The sequence below is a fragment of the Notechis scutatus genome, chromosome 1, assembly GCF_049901735.1.
Source record: "Notechis scutatus isolate UNSWTSFEM ecotype Mainland chromosome 1, rNotScu1.2, whole genome shotgun sequence".
In the NCBI taxonomy this organism is placed as follows: domain Eukaryota; kingdom Metazoa; phylum Chordata; class Lepidosauria; order Squamata; family Elapidae; genus Notechis; species Notechis scutatus.
Genome location: NC_142009.1, coordinates 142,954,448 through 142,975,131, shown reverse-complemented (window position 1 = coordinate 142,975,131; position 20,684 = coordinate 142,954,448). Strand labels below are relative to the sequence as shown.

At 35.3% G+C, this 20,684-nt stretch overlaps 1 protein-coding gene across 4 annotated transcripts in view; it reads right to left on the bottom strand.

Moving 5' to 3' along the window:
• The window catches only part of KLHL29 (kelch like family member 29), a 445,820-nt gene that overhangs the window by 422,991 nt on the left and 2,145 nt on the right, over positions 1 to 20,684 (bottom strand). Inside the window, exon 2 of one of the 4 annotated variants that reach the window (XM_087947359.1) lies at positions 17,766 to 17,850. The exons of the other annotated variants lie outside the window; for them this stretch is intronic. The gene's annotated coding sequence lies outside the window, so the exon portion shown is untranslated. The remainder of the gene's footprint in view (positions 1 to 17,765; positions 17,851 to 20,684) is intronic. 4 annotated transcript variants of the gene reach the window in all.

Genomic DNA, 20,684 nt, shown 5'->3' with positions numbered 1-20,684 from the left:
GCCAATGATGAAGATCACTTTCACTTTTGCTGCTAACTAAACTGCTTTCAGAGACACCAGCTATGGTCATCGAAAGAAGCTGAGTCAAAGCTGGGGGGTTTCTCCCACAGGCTGCTACTTTTATACTAGACGACCCAGCTTGATTATGTCATCAGGAGGAGTCATACCCATCCTGGGCTCTCGCAGCAGCATGGAGGAGAAAGGGCCACCACTCCCTTAATAATCCCATAAATATACCAACTAAACTAATTACAACCACTCAAGCAACAATTTATATTAGAAAGTTCACAAAAATTAGCTGTGTTACACAATTGTAAAAATAAAATAAAAGATGAGGCATGAAAGCCAGCTTGGGTCCATTGACCTCTCAGTCCAACCCATCTTACAAAGTTTGTGGGAAATATCAGAAGGAAGGAATATGAGGTATGCTTTCCACTTTAGAATAAAAATCAAATAAATACATAAATATCATTCCAGCTGAATAAAAGAACACTGATGGTGTCATTGCACAGATGTATAATTTTGGAATACTGAATGCTGTTGACATCACCCATTGCAAGAAATACATGGAAGCTGATAAATGGTGAATACCAATACGTATGCTATTTTCCCAAAAAAGTTATGATTGGATTAGGAGGCAGGAAACACCTCAAATAATGCAGGGCCATTTTGCTTTTTAAAACAGAGAGATGAAATTATCTTCCTCCTTATACCTCCAAACTACAAAACAATGTTTTAAAATGATGCTATAATCCTGAAGGCATTCTCAATTTCTGAAGTCATGCCACTACATAGATACTTTATTGTTTGATTCCTTTTGGAAATAAATTATAGCCTCTGAATTATTAAAAAGAAAACCTCAATAGCACATAAATGATCTTGATTTTCACATATTAGCAGGCTTTAAACTCAACACCTTCCAACAACATATTGATTGTTCCCTAGAGGAAAAGATGGAATGAAGAGGCATAAAAATTTCCAGAAAATGATTAAAAATAAATAAGTGAACTTGGTTCAATTTGTTTAGAAACAATCAGATTTATTATTTTAATTTAGACTGAAATGAAGTACAGCACTTTACAAAAGCGATGATTAGTTAATGGTATTAAAGGCTTTTACCAGAGCAACCTAGAGAAGACATTATTGTCTGCAATGAATCTTAGACAGAGCGCTGGTGTTTCCAATGTAATTAAAGATTACTTTGAGGTTAATGCTTCACAGTGTTAATTTCCCAAACAAGGCTTTCAAATAAACACTCTCAAGAAGTTCATGCCATGACTCTACACTTCGATTTCTGAAACATTAGGGCATGCACATTTCAAATCGAAATTTAAAAACAACATGCCCAAAGAAACTTTGAAAAATTACTTGCACAGTTCTTCAGATCCCAGCTTCAAATGCTAAAGAAATGAAAATACAGAAGGTTTTTTTTTTTTTAAGTATGATGATATTCTACTCTATTTAATCCCATAAGATTATCTTCACTCGATTAAAGAACATCACATTTATCTGGGAGATATATGCTCCCTGACTGGCAACTGTTTATTTAATCAGTAGCTATCATAGTTTGATGCTTTTTAATTTGCAGGTTCTAGAATCCTATAAACCAAGCCCCTAAATTGGTACTTTCTTTCCAAAATGCTGAAGAGTTAAGACCGTGGAAAGTATTGAGAAGAGAGGCTTTGCAAAATGTTGGAGTGCATACAAAGTACCTCTCTTTGAATTGCGAAAGCAACATATTTTGCAAGGCTCACATAACTGCTTCAGAAGCTGCACCTGGCTGTCTCTCTGTGTACCGGTCTAAGTACTTCCTTTGGATGCTTTTCAGGTCTTCCTAAAGAGTCCTATACTCACTTTTGCATTTATTTCAGACAGCTTCTCACAGAGTTTTCTTGAAAAATGCCTCCATCATATTCAGACTCATAATGGCTTACACAACTACATTGGCTTTAGAAAACATTCTGCTTCTCTCTGTTTAGCATAAATTTTCCATGAGAAGAAGAAGAAATGCATTTTGAAATGCTTGGTCTTTTCCACAGCAAAAAAACAAGAAGAAAATAAACTGCTAGGAATAATAATACACAAACACACACACACACACATATTTGGTTATTAGTGTCATAATTTTGGCTAAGATTTATAGTTACTGTTGACCCTTTTTCATTACAAGTTTGCTATATGTCCCTTTGGGAGAATGTGTCTACCTCACTTTCCAATGAGTAAGGTAATAAAAATAAAATTAAGAAATCATCCCTTTTTAATCTTCCCCTCAATTTCTTCTAGAGAACTTGAGCAGGCAGGTGGGGTGGTCAGATCATAATTGTTGACTCACAATCACAAACTAATGAGAAGTCTTCCCTCTGTAAGTTTCTCACTTCGTTTAGATGATATAAAGACTCTTCTTTATGATATACTAGGTTCCATAAATATAATTGTCAACTCATAAAACATTCATATGCCTGTTTTTGAGTTGCCATAAACAAGGGGGGGGATCTGAAGGAGCATTATAGCAGTTTAAAACCAGAAGTACATTCCACCCTTATCTACAAAGATTGCAGCTAGGCTACCGGATCTTCTGCCCACAAAAATCCTTCATTGGAGGATCTGATTTATGATACACCCAGGGGGGAGAGGGCAAACAGGGTCACAGGTGATTGTAAATGATGTATGACAGTGTTTGTTACATTTAGGTTAATGCTAGCATGTTGCTCCTAATAAATCTCTTGAATTTTTTTGAAGCTTGGCTCGAGGCTAATGATTTAATTAGGGCAATCACCGGAATCCTAACAATAATCTCTTATTTCTTTTTAGCATGTCTATAAGAACAACCACTTGGATCAGACTATGTCTCATCTTGGTCCAGTATTTTGTTTCTCACAAGGGCCAACAGATACCCCTGTGAGTTGACAAACAGGAAGTGAAAAGTTACCGGTAGTCCTTGACTTAACATCCATTTGTTTAGTGAAATCCATTCGTACTTAAAATGATACTGAAAAGAGAGACTTATATCCAGTCCTTGCCATTATGACTATTACAACTTCCCCATGGTCACGTGATCAAAATTAGGGCACTTGACCACCGCATGTATTTTTGACAGTTGCAGCGTCCCAAGGTGATCGGATCTGACAAGAAGAGTCAGTGAGAGAAACTGGATTCACTAAACTGTGTGATTTGTGGCAACTGTGGCAAAAAGATCATAAAATCAGGTACAACTCACGTAAGTGCCACCTTGCTTAGCAAAGGAAATTCTGATCCCAATTTTGCTCATAAGTGGAAGATTACCTTTACTCTCCTATTTTTGTTTCCATGAATGACGATGGGCAGTATCTTTTCTAACAGTGTTCAGCTGATAGGTAGGGTAAAAAGCATAGAGCATAGAATAATAGAGTTGGAAGGGACCTTGGGGGTCTTCTAGTCCCCTACTTGAGCAGGAGACCCTATACCATTTCAGATAAACAATTGTCCAGTCTCTTTTTGGAAGCCTCCAGTGATGGAGCACCCACAACTTCTGAAGGCAAGTTGTTCCATTGGTTGATTGCTCTTACCAGTAGGAAATTTCTCCTTAGTTCTACCGTAGGTTGTTTCTCTCCTTGGTTAGTAAACAAACATATACTTCTGATTCAGTTTTTTGGTACTTGTGACTATTGTTAGATATAAAAGTATTTGGATTACTATTCTTACTTACACGTGGGGCTTCATACAAATAATAGGTTGAGTATGTTTTTTTTCCCTGTTTTTAAACTATAATGATAACATCTTAATTATGAATATTGTTTCTCCAGAAAGCTCCCCCAATGTGATTCAGATAGTTAATATAAAACGATCTACAGTATATTAAAAAAAAAGCAGTAGTCTAAAAGACCACTAAAACTTCATCAGTAAATCACTGAATGAAACCAATTTTCAGCTACATTTAAGACTAGCCAAAGATGGAGCCATAAATTACTTCCTTCAGGTTACCACTTGAAAAGGTTATGTTTGTAGAACCAGCCAATCCGATGGAATGTGATGGCAGAGCCTGCAAGCAGGGAAGGAAAAGTCTATCTTAAATTGGGATATTTTTCTAAACCTTGTAATAATTCCATCAGTTCTGGAAAATGTTTTTTTCACCTTTAAGAACTTGTCTTGAATTCTTTTGGTGATTTCCCTTTTTACCCACCCGGTCTTAAAAGTATTAAATTGCTAGAATTTTTATCTAGGGGTCTTGGATTGTACATGCTATGAGCTAGCTAGCTAACAATGTTTTCCCCTTTTTGCTTCCATATTATGTTAAAGATGGTTATTGGAAAAGAAGGGGAAATTCTGATTCCAATTCAGAGGTCCATATTTAGAATCACAAATATAAATTTCCTATTCTTTACAAAATTCATAATTTTGTAAAAAATATTAAATGTGAAGGATACACTCAACCCAGTGGAGAAGATTAAGCTTTAAATAATTCCAGGTATGATATTCTTCCGATTAAAATCGGAATTCCGATTTTTTGGGAATCGCCCCTCCTTTCCCCCACCCTTCTTCTCCTCCTTCCCCTCCCTCGGAGGCCCGGAGTCAGGGAGTTGCTGGCGCGGCTCCGCGCTGCTCCAGTCGCGTTGCCTCTCAGGAAGGGAAAGGCAAAAAGGAAGAGCGGCGGCGGCTGCAGCGGCAGCAGCGGCTGCAGCGGCTCCTGGTTTTGCCTTTCCTTCCCGAGGCAATGCGGACTGAGCTGCGTGAGCTGCGCCGGCGCGGTAGCAACTCCTGACAGCCCCAGCCGGATACCTAAGTGGAGCAAGCAGCGGGCGCTCCCTGGGCGCACGGCGGGGGTCTCTTTGTCCGCCCCGATTTTTTTCCAGAGCGGAATATCATGCCTGATATCTCTGATAATATAATTCTCAATGATTAATTAGTACAGATCTAGTGAAATGTGTATTCCAACAAGACTGTAAGCTGCCTTCACAAATTCCATAAGATATTAGTGGGAATAGAGTTGGAAAATACAATTCACACACTATAACAATATCCTAAAAAGGCCACATATCAACACTGAAGACATCTGGCAACAACTAATCCTTGCCAATATTCCCAAATGAGGACATCTAATAAACAAAAATTCAAATGCTGCAGTGATGACTTATAGAAATCTTATTAGTTGTAGATGATAGTGTCATCTACACATTGTTTAAAAAAAACCTGGTACTTTCCTGGAGATTTTACAGCAGAAACTTTGTATTTGCTCATTGTGTCTGTGTGTTTAGGTATATGTACATCTTCCTTTCCTTTCCTTTCCTCTACTTTATGTCCCCTACTGTGCTATTAACACCCAGTATTAATTTGAGGCAAGAATTAATGTGTACACAAAAGTTCAAGATGATCCGAATCAATCCTGTAGACTAAAAAATTAGAATTTCAATGTTTCTACAGTTTTGGGAAATCGTACCAGGATATCTGAGCAAAGGTGCTAGTTGCTTACTCCTAAGTGAACTACTGGATTCAATTAAACAGTCTTCAAAATGTTGACTTTCCACTGAAAGTGCCATAGTAAACCAGTCTAGGTAGCTTCAAAATCTAATAGTGATGTAGTTTTACTAGCATATTCCCAAGAAAATCACATCCATGTATTGATCAGATGCCAAACTGGACCGAAGACTACTTTTTAGCACACATAATAATAAAATGATAATGTCTTCTGCATTATAGGGAAGAAAAATCAACGCTGCTGTTTGGAAATGAAGTATAATAGTTGTCCAGGTTAAACTGCTGAGTCTTAGAGTCAGACTAAGGGATTATTGAATTAGCAAATTTCTTCCACTGTAAAACTAAAACAAATACTATAGATCCTTTAAACTTGCTCCCATTAAGTAATATTGTATAAGTTGTGGCAAGTATAAAACAACAAAAGATTGAGGCTTGCATATTATTTATTTCCATGTTTTATTGGCTTGTTCCAAAAATCAACAATTTCTAGTCATACCACATTTTGTTTTTCTATCTTTATTATTTTATTTTAGAAAATTTATTTTGCTGCCTACTCACACATGGTGACTCAAGGCGGCTTAAACAAATATAAAACATCATATAAAAAGAAAAAAAAAAAATATAATTTATAATCTGATTTGTTACCTTGTTTTAAGCAAACCACAATTTCTATATTCAAATAACTGGAACACTGCAATTTAAATAAGCAACCAATAGATATATCTCCTCAACAGATTAAAAGAGGGGGGACACTATATTTCAGAAAACCACTACAAATATCCTACAGATACACATCTTTCCAAAACACAATTAGCAGTTGGCAAGTAAATAAAATAAAGCTGAAACTTAATGAAATTTAAATATATTGATTTTACAAAAGAAAATAAAATCTTCATTTTTATATTAGTTCCGCATAATGTTCAAGTAATTCAAGACAATCAGCTATTTGATTATATTTAGTTGAAATCTGTTATCTATAAACATTAATCAAATCTTTATAATAATATACATATTTTAATATTGGATTTACTTTATTAGTTTTGTTATCCAATTATCTTATTAAAATAATGTGTACAATTGGCTAATTTATTATTATAAAAAGCCCTCAGTTTCATGCAGCTTCTATTTTTTGAAGCTTCTTTTGTGGGGTGGGAGGTTCATTTTAAATTAATCTTCTTAATAGCTCTTTTTAACTACAAGTATAAATCGTGGTGCTTAGTATAGATCTATGAATCTCTTTTCTATAATTTTATTCCATATTCACTTATATTGCATAGGGAATTTCATGATATTATAAGAAGAGCAAGAACAGCTATTCTTGTAAACTATTAATTATCCAAACTTTAACTGTTCCCAAAGCTTCAAGATTTCCTTTTCTTCTTCTTTGTATAAAAATTATCTCTTACTGCACTTCCAGTAGTTTCTCTTTTTTATTAAATACAGCAGTTTTTAAATCTTGGTTAGATTAACTTTTTGACACACTGAGATGTATAGTGCTTCAGCAGCTGAAATAATTCTATATTTTACATATTTCAGGGAAACATTTTTCTTTTCCTCACATACCAATAATTCGGACCATAAAATAATTTTTCAGGTAATCATTCATACACTGTAGCTTCGGTTTCAATTTGGGACACTGAAAGATAAGATTCAAGATCTCTGACTACCTACAAATAATTTAATGGTACTCTAGCATTTTCAAAAGCAAGAAATATTACGAAAAAAATAAAGCTTTTGAGATGTGATAAATAATTTGGCTTTCTAAGTTTCAAACATACTATATAACATCTTAAGGAGAGTCTATTTTAGTAGATTTCATATGAGAAGGTATTTAGACAAATCTAAAAACAAAAACATAGAATTAGTACGTTCTTAGGTCTTCAACCCCAGTAACCTCAGGAGTATTATGAAATTATCAGCAATTACTGAAAAAGGAAAGATGTGAAAATCTATTAACCATAAAAAAGTGTTTCTATTATATTAGGAAAAGAAGGGCATAGATACATTACAGGTATTCCTCAACTTAATTGTTCATTTATCAGCCCTTCAAAGTTACCATGGTGCTGAAAAATGACACAATCAGACACTGCATTTAAGATCATCAGTCTTATGGTCAAAATTTGGGTGCTTGGTAACTGACCTTTACAATGACTGTTGTGCGGGGTGTGGGTGTGTGTCACATGAGCACCATTTGCAATCTTCTTAGTGGTGTTCCAATAAGCAAAGTCAATGCAGAAAGCCAGATTCATTTACTGCCCACATGGTTTACTTAACAACTACAGCAATTCACTTAATGGCCATAGCAATAAAGATCATAAAATCGAGACAGACTTGGTGATCATTTAATAACAGAAATTTCAGTCCCAATTATGGATTTAAATCGAGGACTACCTGCAGTTAAAATTACAATAATTTTGGTCTTCTATAAACACCAATATGCTCCAAATTTACTGATAAGGAGAAGGCACCATACATGTTTCTATTTCAGCTCCTTTGTGGCTAGTCTTTTGCAGACAAAAGGCTTCCCATCTTAAAGGAATCCTATATACCACGGTATGTCTTACAGCAAGCCTAACCTGTAACATATAAAGCCACCTTTAAGCCACCTGTGGCTGATTTAAAATTCTTCAATGTCAAATACTACTCTCATTAGTGTTAAAACATCTCAAGATGAGGTTATGGTTAAGAAAGAAGAAAATTTATCTGAAAGGTTACTTTTCATTTTTATTATTTTACAAAGAAGTAGTTAGTACTGTATCAGGGCCCTGGGAAATTCTATCCTATCAATGCGCAGTTTTACAGATTACATTCTGGGTACCATAGTCTGATTAATTCCCTATAATATGGCACCAGCAACATTTGAAGACAACTAACAGTCCAATTTACATAGTTATGTTAAAGTTCATTAACTGTTAAAAGAGTGATGCAGTGTCTACCTATTTCTCTTGGGAATAGCTCAGTCGCTTAATGATACATTTTTAAGTGGTTTGAATACCTATTTGGTGACCTTATTTGGTGTTTTCAGGCAGCTAGTGTGGGTTAAACAATCTTCAGTTACAAGTATACTACAATCCAATGCTTATTTGAAAAGCACATTAAATCAATCTGCATCAGATTGCAACCAAATCGACCTCCCAAAAATAATGTCCTTCAAGCAAATTGGTCTTTAGCTTCCATTATTGCCTGCTAGCATATTTTTTGCCTGTGATTGCTACAATCCTACACAGGCAGTCTCCAGATCAAGAACATCTGATATATGGACTACCTATGCTTACAACAGGCTGTCTATTACTAAAAAGGGAAGACAGTATCGTCCTTCCTTGAGCTGATGAAGCTGCACAATGTTTTTATAACCTGCTGAATTGTATACTTGTAAAGGTAACATGCAGCTTGTTGCCAAACAAATGTTGCCAACAGTTCATGAAAATATTGCATGGTTTCTGAGGTTCACTGCTCAAGGATCATCATCTGCCATTTTCAGTACAGGTAGTTCTCAACTTACGGCCATAAAGGAGCCTGCCCTTTCATGATCATAACTCGTGATAGCCATCAATTGGGTCACTCACATGACCAATCCAATTTTATGACCATTTCTGTGGTAGTCATTAAGCAAACACTATGATTATGGTGTGCTTGTCATGGCTATTAAGCAGATGCTGCAGTCATTAGGTCAACCAATGGTTCATTATGGGCCAGTTATGCTAAAGCACAGAATTAAAATGTCTTCTTGCGTGACCATGGGATATTGCAAATGGCTGTAAATGCAGCCCGGCTGCCTAGTACCTGAAGTATCATCACATGACTGCAGAGGGGCCAACTGTGGGAACTTTGAATCAGCTCATAAGTATTTCCAGGGAAGATCATTGTAACAATGGCAAAGTAACCCATCATATGAAGAGGACTATGTGTAAATAGACTGTCCATTCGTAAGTGCAAGATCCAACTTACATACAAATTCAACTTAAGAAGCCAACTTGTACTTCACTCGGGGATTCTTGTACAAAATTCTCTGGAGAATCTTAGTAAACACAGTTAAGTCTTACTCCTAAATAATGAATTTTGTACAAGAATCCAGATAACAGATAATGAGAATTGGAAGGGACCTTGTAGGTCATCTAGTCCAAACCCCCGCCCAAGCGGGAGACCCTACACCATTTCTGACAAATGGCAGTCCAATCTCTTCTTGAAAGTCTCAAGTGATGGCACTCCCACAACTTCCGAGGGCAAGCTGTTCCATTGGTTGATTGTTCTCACTGTCAGAAAGTTTCTCCTTGTTTCCAGGTTAAATCCATCCATTATTCCTTGTCTGGCCTAGAGGTGCTTTAGAAAATAGCTTTACCCTCTCCTCTCTGTGGCAGCCCCTCAAATATTGGAAGACTGCTGTCATGTCTCCCCTGGTTCTTCTCTTCACACTAGCCATGCCCAGTTTCTGTAACCGTTCTTCATATGTTTTAGTCTCCAGTCCTCTAATCATCCTGGTTGCTCTTCTCTGTACTTTAGAATAGAGTCTCAGCATCTTTTTTAGTGTGGTGACCAAAACTGAATGCAGTACTCTAGGTGTGGTCTTACTAAGGCTTTATAGAGTGGAATTAGTACCTCACTTGATCTTGATTGTATTAGCCTTTTTAGCTGCTGCTGCTGCACACTGCTGGCTCATATTTAGCTGGTTGTCCACTAAGACTCCAAGATTCCTCTCACAGTTACTGCTATTGAGCCTGGTTTCACCCAGTCTGTACGTGTACTTTTGGTTTTTCTTGCCTAAGTGTAGGACTTTACTTTTCTCTACATTGAATTTCATTTTGTTAGATACGGCCCAGTGTTCTAGTCTGTCAAGATCCATCTGGATCTTGAGCCTATCTTCTTGGGTGTTAGCTATTCCTGCCAGCTTAGTATCATCTGCAAATTTGGTAAGTTTCCCTTCTATTCCCACATCTATGTCGTTAATGAAGATATTGAAGAGTACTTGGCCTAAGATGGAACCTTGTGGCACCCCACTGCTTACTTCCCTCCATGTAGACTTAGACCCATTAAGGACTACTCATCAGCCAGTTGCGAATTCATCTGGTGGTGGTACTATCTTTTTTCTAGCTTACCACTTTTTTCTAGCTTACCAAAAAGTAGGTTGTGGTCTACTTTGTTGACTGCCTCGCTGAAATCAAAGTATATTATGTCCACAGTATCTCTCTGGTCTACTAATTTAGTCACTATGTTGAAGAATGAAATAAGATTGGTTTGACATGATCTGTTTTTAACAAACCTGTGCTGACTGCTAATTATTACTTTACTTTATTTTATATGTTGGCAGATCTGTTTTTTTATTATCTTTTCCAGTATCTTCCCGGGTTTTGATGTTAGCCTGAGTGGTCTGTAGTTACTGGGTCCGTTTTTTCCCCTTTTTTAAAGATGGGAACCACATCAGCTCTTTTCCAGTCCTATGGTACTTCCCCGATGCTCCAGGATTTTTGAAAGATATGGTGCAGTGGTTCTGAGATGACCTCTGCCAGCTCCTTTGAAACTCTGGGATATAATCCATCAGGCCCCGATGATTTGTTTTCATCAAGATCAGACAGGTGTTCTCTTAACTATTTTTTTTGCTTATTTTAACTTTTATTTCTGGTCTGTCTATTACAGTTATGTTTTTGGTGGGTTTAGCTATAGTTTGTTTTTGCGTGAAGACCGATGCAAAGAATGACTTAAGCAGCTCTGCTCTCTCTGTTGCTTGTTACTTCCTTGCCGTCTTCTCTCCTTAGTGGACCGACTGCTTCCTTGATTTTTTTTCTTGTTATTTATATGTTGGAAGAAACTTTTTTTTTATTATCTTTGACTTTAGTTGCAAGTCTTTGTTTGTTCTGAGACTTTGCTTTCCTGACTTCGTCTTTGCAGATTCTGGCTATCTGCTGATATTCTACCTTATTTGTATGTCTCTCTTTCCATTTTTTGTACTTGTCCTTTTTTTCTTTCAATTTGCCAAAGAGATCTTTGTGCAGCCATGCTGGTTTCTTCTTGGGTTTCTTGTTTTTCTTTCTCAGTGGTATTGTGCTGGTCTGGGCTTCTATGATCGTATTTTCAGAGTTCCCCAAGATTCTTGAGTTGTTTTTCCCTTTAGGATTTTCATCCATGGAAACTTTCCCAAGTTCTCTCTGAGTTTATTAAAATCAACTCTTTTAAAATCTAAGACGCTGGTGACATTATGTTCTATTGTTTGTATTTGTGTTATGTTGAATTCTAGTATAACATGGTCACTCTCACCCAAGCAGAGGTGGTATTCAGCAGGTTTTGACCAGTTTTGGAGAACCGGTATCAGAAATTTTGATTAGTTCGGAAAACCGGCAAATACCACCTCTGACTGGAGATTTTACAGTATCCTTCCCCTGCCACGCCCACCAAGCCACACCCACAGAACCGGTAGAAAAAAAAATTGAATCCCATCACTGCACCCAAGATTCCTGCAGTTTCAACTCCCTGTATCACTTCTTCTCTATTTGTAAGAATTATGTCCAGTATGGCTGTCCCTCTAATTCCATCCTCTACCTTTTGGACAACAAAGTTGTCAGCTAGGTTGATTAGGAACCTATTTGATTTCTCACTTGGTGCACAATTAGTTTTCCAACTGATATCAGGATAATTGAAGTCCCCCATTACTATTGTATTGTGCTTCCTGCATATATTTGTTAGTTGGTTGGCAAAAAGATCATCTATTTTTTTCTGCTTGGTTGGGTGGCCTATAATATACACCTATGGCCATGTCATTCTTTTTTTCTTTTATACTGACCATATGCATTCTAGGAGGTTTTCATCTTTGGTTTCATACATTTCTGAAGCAATATAGTCATCCTTTATATACAGTGCAACTCAACCACCTCTTTTATGGGGTCTGGGTTTTTTGAACAATTTGTATCCTTCTACCAGTATGTTCCAATCATGCGTTTCATCCCACCAAGTTTCTGTTATTCCAACTATATCATATCTACCTTCATGTATTAGCAGTTCAAGTTCACCCTGTTCGTATATAGGCACTTGAGATATTTATGTCTGACGCTGTGTTTACTGTCTACATAACCTGTGTTGTGCCCAACTGCCCCTACTTTTTTACCAACTGTTTGATTAGTGCACATGGTATGGCGCTCGCTACTAAATGCTTGGTTTTGCTTGACAGCAAGGTTGGTAATCTTACCTGCACAAACATACTATAATATGCTCAGGAATTTTGTGAAAATTTCTCCTCACGAATGAAGGCGAATATATGTATCCCAGGATAATGATGCAGCACCCAATCTGGGTCGGTCACTGGGACCAGATGTTTTGTCTTCCAAGCTTACAGTCTCGTGCTGGAGGCCATCCTCAGGGAACTTCTCTCTAGCTAGAAGATGAGCTCCAGCATGAGTCTGAAAGATCAGAAGAATATGAATATGAATATATATGTATGTATGTATGTATGTATATATATTCTTAAGTTTTCGCGGGTACTTACATGTATGGCATTCAGCTTTGTTCGGGTATTTTCCCATGTCATAGTAGTTGTGCTTTTAAAGTTGTAGCGACGTTTCGGCAGAATGATGATGGCAGATGAGATTCTGCCGAAACGTCGCTACAACTTTAAAAGCACAACTACTATGACGTGGGAAAATACCCGAACAAAGCTGAATGCCATACATGTAAGTACCTGCAAAATAAGAATATATATATATATATATATATATATATATATATATATATATATATATATATATTTATTTATTTATTTATTTTCTGGCTGATAGGTTTTTTTGAATGCAGAGAGAATAGAATCAGAAATAGAGTTGAAGGACAAAGTGTAGTTCACATAACACCCCAGATTGAATAACTGTTGATAAGATTTTTTAAAAAGTCTGACTAGTGGATGTGGCACTATCTAGAATTGGCAGAAGAGAAGAGAAAGAACTGGAGAAAAATCACAAAATACAAATACCTGCAAATAGTAGAAAGACTATGGCAAAAGAAAGTCAAGATAGGACCAATAGCGATAGGCATCTTGGGTGTAATCCCAAAACATCTGGAGCACCACTTGGACACCCATCAGCATTCACAAAATTACCATTGGTCAATTTGCAAAAGGTAATGTTACTTGCAGTAGACTCAAGAAGTGGATAAAACTGCAAAATCTAGTCTAAACATCTGGCTGTCAGGCCAGCTATAACAACAATGAAACAAAAAAAGCAACAAAGCAGAAAATAAAATACCTCAACTTAGTAAAATCTATGTGGTCACTAGGAATCAAAAATTACTTCATGGCATATAATCAATTGATTATGATATAGCACCCAGAATTCAAGGAAAAAGTATGTTTATATACTGCCACCAGAAAAAGGCAAATATTAATTTGAAAGTCTTTCTGTATTTTAAGCTGTTCCATGCAACTTAGAGCAACAAATGTCTGGTGTGTGTGTGTGTGTGTGTGTGTGTGTGTGTGTGTGTGTGTGTGTTATAAGGAAATTCAAAGCCCTAAAATAAAATGCTCAAGTATGAAGAACTTCAATATGGGATTCTACATATCAACTCTCCTCTGGCATATATTATAAACTCCTTATCCCAAATTTTCTGTCCCCCCCCCCCAATACTTAGTATTCCAAGCTCACCCAACCCACAGTCAGCCATTTGAGATGAAATAATTGGCTATTGGTATTTTTCTGTACTTTCTTTTTTAATATAATCTGTATTCAAAGTTTTAACAATAATAATAAGAACTAACATAGACTGAAATACAACAGAGAAAACAAAATGGAAAGAGAAATAAAAGAAAAGCTTACTTTCTGGAAGTCCCTTAAAAGCTGGTTTTATCATCAGGTCTGGGTTCTCAGCAAACTGGTGAGATCTCCTTGCTAATCAAATCTCTACTGTGCCATATACTTTTCTAATTTTTAATAATGATTGGGGTTTTTTGCATGTATATTGTTTTATATCTTTGTTTATGCCACCCAAATGCACCTCATTTGAGATAGGCAGCTATATAAATTTGATATATAAATAAACGATACATAAATAAAAAGAGAAAGCTAAAAATACAATAAGAACAAAAGTAGAACTAGAAGGAAATACAAAAAAGAAATATAAAAATATATAAAGATGTGGCTTCCAATATTCTTCACAGCCGTTAGAACTACAATTATATTTTAACCTCTCTCTCTAATGTACTTCAACAAGCTTTGAGATTCTCACAAACCTGTGGGTATATCTCCCTCTTGTGTACAGATGGAACTGTTTTGGTTATATAAAGATTTTATTTTTATTTTATTTTTATTTTTTGGAGAATTACTATTAGGAGAAAAAGGGATCACATCTCTGTTGGTTTTACCTGGAATTAATCATGTGCACTTCTATCCCAGTGTGACAGATCTGCAAAAAAGTAGGACAGAGAAGAGAAGCCTAGTCTATTTAGTCAGATACTTAGACTGAAGCAGGAATATGTTCAACATATTCCTGGATATTCTCTCCTAAGTGATTGTTTTAAATTTGTGGATTTGAAAAACAAGTGTTATTTCCATTACATTGTTCAAAGCAGCTGCGCTATACTTCTAAGCAGCCTCCCTTCAAAACCAAGATCTGCTTAGCCTTCTTAATACTCTTCAACCCACTACAGCTCAGTCTAAAGCTATCTTTCCCTAGTCCCTAATGAGACAACCATAATGAAATCTGTTTTCCAATTTAGCACTTTTAATATATTCTGAAGCACAATGCTCTCGTAATGGATTTTAACACATTCTTACAGCTCAGATAAAATAACAGATAAGGATGACCATGAAACACAACTGAACAAGCTGATGTCTTCTCAGAAGCATTTACAATCAGTCCATGCTTCAAACCAACTCTTTTAGCAGGACAGTTTTAATATTTATATATCTATTAATACACGGGTAGAAGTCAGTCCCTATATTTTTATTTTAAATAAAATGCATTTTGAAAGCATTTCAAAGCAAATCACTGTATCTTAGGCAGGTTTTTAAGGTACGAAACAGGCAAAATCAGTAAGCTATTAAGTCATTTTTCAGCTGCCCTATATCTAGAAAGTGGATCATATACTGTATTTTTTAATAATTACTTTCAAACATATACTATATTCAGCTTAATTTCTGTGATACACTTACAATCATGATGGTATAAGTTTTTCCTCATAATTAATGTTATATATTAAAATAAAATCTATGTAACAAGAAGTAAACAGAAAAAAATAGACTGAATTAGAATTCAGAAAAATGAAGAATAGTTATGCTACATACAACAATACAATTGAGGAACTGGGTACTGTATTCCACTATATCTGCTTCCTCCAGTTATGGACCCTGAAAGCTAAAAGTTGACCGTTGTCATAAGATACACAGACCAGATCCCACCAAAGAACTCCCCCACCCCCCAAAAAAGACAGTGGTAGCATTAGCTAACCAATGAAACCAAAGTAGGAAGCCATATAAGCTCTTGCTATATTGTTTGATCACTTTTCCACCCATTCTTATTCCAGCAATGTCAAATGGAATATCTGTATTACAAGTTAATTATGATCCCTATAACTTTTTTGTTTTCCTGTGCAAGCTATTATTATTAAAGGAAAGAAATAATGATAGGTGGTAACATAGAAGCTATTTCTTGTTGGATTTTACACTGACTTTCCCACAAAAGAATAATTTGGGGATAGTGATGTTGTCACACACTGTGTCTCACATTTTTGTCAACACAAATGATATTAAATGTTGGAAGCTCCAAACGAGATTAAGGGGAAAAGAAATTAGGTAGATTGTATGTGGTTATGGAAATGGGTTGAAGTATACAGTTACCAGCATTTAATAAAATATTGTGATATAATATTGCAACAGCAGTGGTCTTTATTTTCTATTGAGAAAGAAAGAAGGGAGGGAGGGAGGAAAGGCCAGAGGTTTTTTTTGGATTCTATCTGTGGGCTACAGATTATAAAATAAAATGGGGATTTGGTTTTTTTTTATTTGAAATGGCTCTCCTCTGATAATATATAATCGTATAAGAATTGGTTTCAGCACTCAGTTTTATCTATCCTGATTTGTTAAAAAGTAAATAACTAAATTTAATGTTAACTTAACTTGGTTAACTTAACCAAGATAACAAAATGCAGAATATCACTGCATCAGCAGTTATTCAGTCAGTCCTTGAACAAAAAAAAAAACAACAACACCAGCCAAATTCCAAGATGAATTCCACAGGGAATACCTGCAATCTTCTGGTGAAACTTTCTGGACAAGTGCTCCTAAAAATAAAATAAACTGCTGCAATGACTTGGATTGGTTATTTTCCTAACGACTAACATCTCCTACTTTCAATATTGTTGTGACCAGTAGGATAGATGCTATGGCAACAGCTGGGCTATTTTATAACACTGCTCACCTAGTTCTATTGTTCCTGAACTGGGAAAATATTCATCACTGGATTACATTCCATGAGCTTTCCAAATATTTATTGGAAATCCACTAGACAAGGTGGATTTAAAGCAATAACTCCCAAAGTTACTGATCTTGTCACACATTTTCATCTAAACTAGCCTATCCATCATACATAAGGATCAAATGAATAAATAAATTGAAGATGCTTCACTCAAGCTTGTGGACACAGCTCTGCCTTTCCTATTCTTACCACTGCCTTTTCCAGTCACTCCAAATATATTTACATTTTTAAGGGTTCTTTTGATCTAAGAGCCAGACCAGACCAGACCAGGCAACTTTTGAATCCAGACCAATTGACAAGCATATTATTTCTGCATTAGATATATGTCATATTGAACTCACAGAATACTATGGAAATTATTCAAACTGACATTGAGGAAGACTGTTTTATTATGGTTAGAAAACATGGTTCAGAGCCATCCAAGCTGGTTCCCTAGCATCCTTGCAAAATTTGAAAGGACTATTTGACATATTTATATCCGTATTTCCCATATGTGTATATTAAAAGCTTTTTCACCATAAAAAATCAAATAAAACTTTGGAAAGCGGTGGACTGAGTGATATAATTAAGCTACATTTAACCGATAAACTAGTTTGCTGTATTTTAGTGGTGAACATGCCAGCCTAGAAACCAGGAGACTGAGTTCTAGTCCTCCCTTTGACATGAAAGCTGGCTGGGTGACTTTGGGTCAGATGTTCTCTCTCAGCCCAACTCATCTCACAGGGTTATTCTTATGGGGAAGAAATATTAGGTATGTTTGCCACTTTGAATTATACATAAAAAAGATGGGATAAAAATCATATTATTCTAAGAACAAATTAGAACTATAGTTTAAAAAATACTTTACACTAACTCTATACCATGCAAATTACCGATCTACTCTTCAGTTCTTCCAAAATGGTTGCTTTCTTTTCAGTATCCTTTGAAACATTAATCTTTGTGCATAAGCCTCCATATCTGGAAAGAAAAGGCAACCTTGTTGTAAGGGTTTCTTTCATGTAATGCCTTTTGGGTGCACAGTAAAACAGCCAATCATTTCTCATCCAATAATTTTAAATTTAAATGTAATGTGCATTTCTTGATGGTACAAACCTGATCAATACATGTTAATTTATAACTCAACATTTTACAACACCAGGAAGGGCAGAGATTCCATAATTTTCATTATTGATATGCTATTTCTGCCTCTGTAGACTGACAGTAGGAATGTCCATTGCTCCTTTATATTCTGCCCCCAACTGGCCTTTGCTATACTATCTGACTTAATTAACTACTCTGCCTGGATTGCTCATCTCCGACACTGCATAAGGACAGAACAATCCTGCCTAATATATTCAGTCAAGGAAACAGACTTTGAAAGTTTCTAACAACATCAGTTGGCACTTAGCCTGGACAAATCTATTTTGATAAAATGAAAAAAATGTAAATTACTGCTCGTGATGCACAGGATGCTCATTGATAACACCATAGATTAATATTGGTTTAAATCTATGTTAATAAATTATAATTATTTTTAAACAGAAGTAACATATTTTATTTTTTTTAATAGGAAAAGAAAAAGAACCTCATTTCCTAAGGTGTTAACGTTTCTATACATTTGGCACCAACATTTGCAACTATTTTTTTAAAAAATATTTCTCACAGTTTATTTTAATCCCTTCATTTTAAAAAAAAGTTTTTTAAAAAAGTATGTAATAATTTATTTCATGTTCAGATCAAGATATTGTAATTCAAACTCAGAGTATTTTAAATTATCGCCCATTAATAAGTCAGACCTTTAAAGAGTTGCATTCTATTGCATTGTAAGTAGATCACGAGAGCAGGTTATTTCCAATCCTCTTGCTTCCTTTAAATAGTAAAGTTGCAGCAGAATCCAACAGGCTGTTCTTCCTCCATAAAATATTGTCTAAGTACAAGATTATTATTATTTTGATATTTAGATTTTAAAGATCCTTTATGAAACACCAAAAAAACTGCAACCAAATTTTGGACATCTTAATAAAAGTGAAAGTTAGTTCATGGTAAATTATATATCTGGACTATATTACATTTTAAAATATATGCAATTAGTGTATCTTTTAAAAAGTTTTGTGCACATATATACATTAGTGTATATGACCTTAATTTCAAAAATATTTGTTCACAAACTAGTTAAATATAAAAGGGATAGATAGGGAAATGGAGAGAATAATGAGGCTGAAATGAAAATGATCATACAGAAGCAAATAGCAAGGTTATGTGCCACTGATCAAGATGCAAAGAAATTATGGCTAACTAACATTAATAATTACAATACATAATACAAAATTATGGAACTACTGCCCTGTAAGCAGTTGTCCATGAATAGGTGACAATAATGGTCTTGAGCTGTACATAACAGGGAACTTTCCCTATGATTTCTTCAATATATACTTGAAAAAACGGAGTGAGATAGTAGCATTAACATTTTCATGTTGCTAACCCAAAAACAATGAGATTCTTAATTTTTAAAAGGATTAAAAATGGCTCAATATCTATTTCCCTGTAGCGTATGTCTAGAATCACTTTCATTTTTTTCCATTAAAGTTAGTTTTATGTGTGTATTTTTTACTTGGAACATGCCATTATCTGGATTATACAGGAAACTTTGGGGTAGAGAGCTGGACTAGATGACCTGTTTTTCCTTCAAACCTTCTGTACTACATTTGAGGAAGAATTCAGCAACAGGAGAAAACTCTCTATTCTAAGCAAAGTTTTCCCATAAAATCAATTTTGCATGCATTGAACATCTAAAGTTTGGATACCATTCATTAGAAACACAATTTAAAGAAACAAAGAATTTGAATTCTACCCTTCTTACCACTACTTGTTCAGGTGAAAATCAACTACCATTGCTCTAATTGTAGATCAGCTACCATTGCTCATGACAACCATAAAATATTCTTTTCTGGCAATAATTCCAATTGAACATTTGTTCATGGCTTCTATTGTCAAGAGAAAGCTTTAAAAACTATGAATGTAGCTCTTAAAACTATACTACATTAGATGGTATTGGAAATTTTAGCTCATATAAAACTTTCAAATGCACTGGTTCGTCCGAAGTACATGTTCAGAATAATCCAAGAAGCTATCATATTGAATGCCCAATTTATCTAAAATTATATCAAATGGTAATGCAGCTGATAAAACTTCAATTTTTTAAAAAAAGTTATAGTAAAATTGCCATATTCTAAATTTATTATGCTGGTTTCAACACTTAACTACTATATCTTTTAAAGATATTCATTCCAAAGAAACACCTATATAGGCAAAGAAACTGCCTATATTGGAGGGGGACCTTTTCACAAAACATTATTCTAACTACTGTACTGATTAATAATTTTCTTTTATAGAAGCCAATATATTAATGCCATACTTCATTGCAAGCTGGGAAAAACTCTCCCAGAGACAACTACAATGAGGGGGAGGCTCTTTATCAAAGAATAAAACCTTGTTTCTCATGCAAATATGAGCAGGTAACCTACTGTGCATAACTAAAGTTTCAAACAGCAGAATATCAATAAAATATGATTATATATCACTTTATAAAGTAAATGCTATTGCTAGTTTAATCCCATCATAATACTGAGCTACTGCTGATTTATTAAAAGGGATTCAAAGAACGCTGCATGTTTTTATTAAAAAAAGTCACACTACTGAAAGGAGACTTAAAACTTTCAGCTCTTTGCTTAATTTGAAGAGACAGCTACGTGATACCTGCAGTCTTAAAGGCGAACAGTAAGAGCTTGTTTTAGTAAACTCTCAAAAATAAA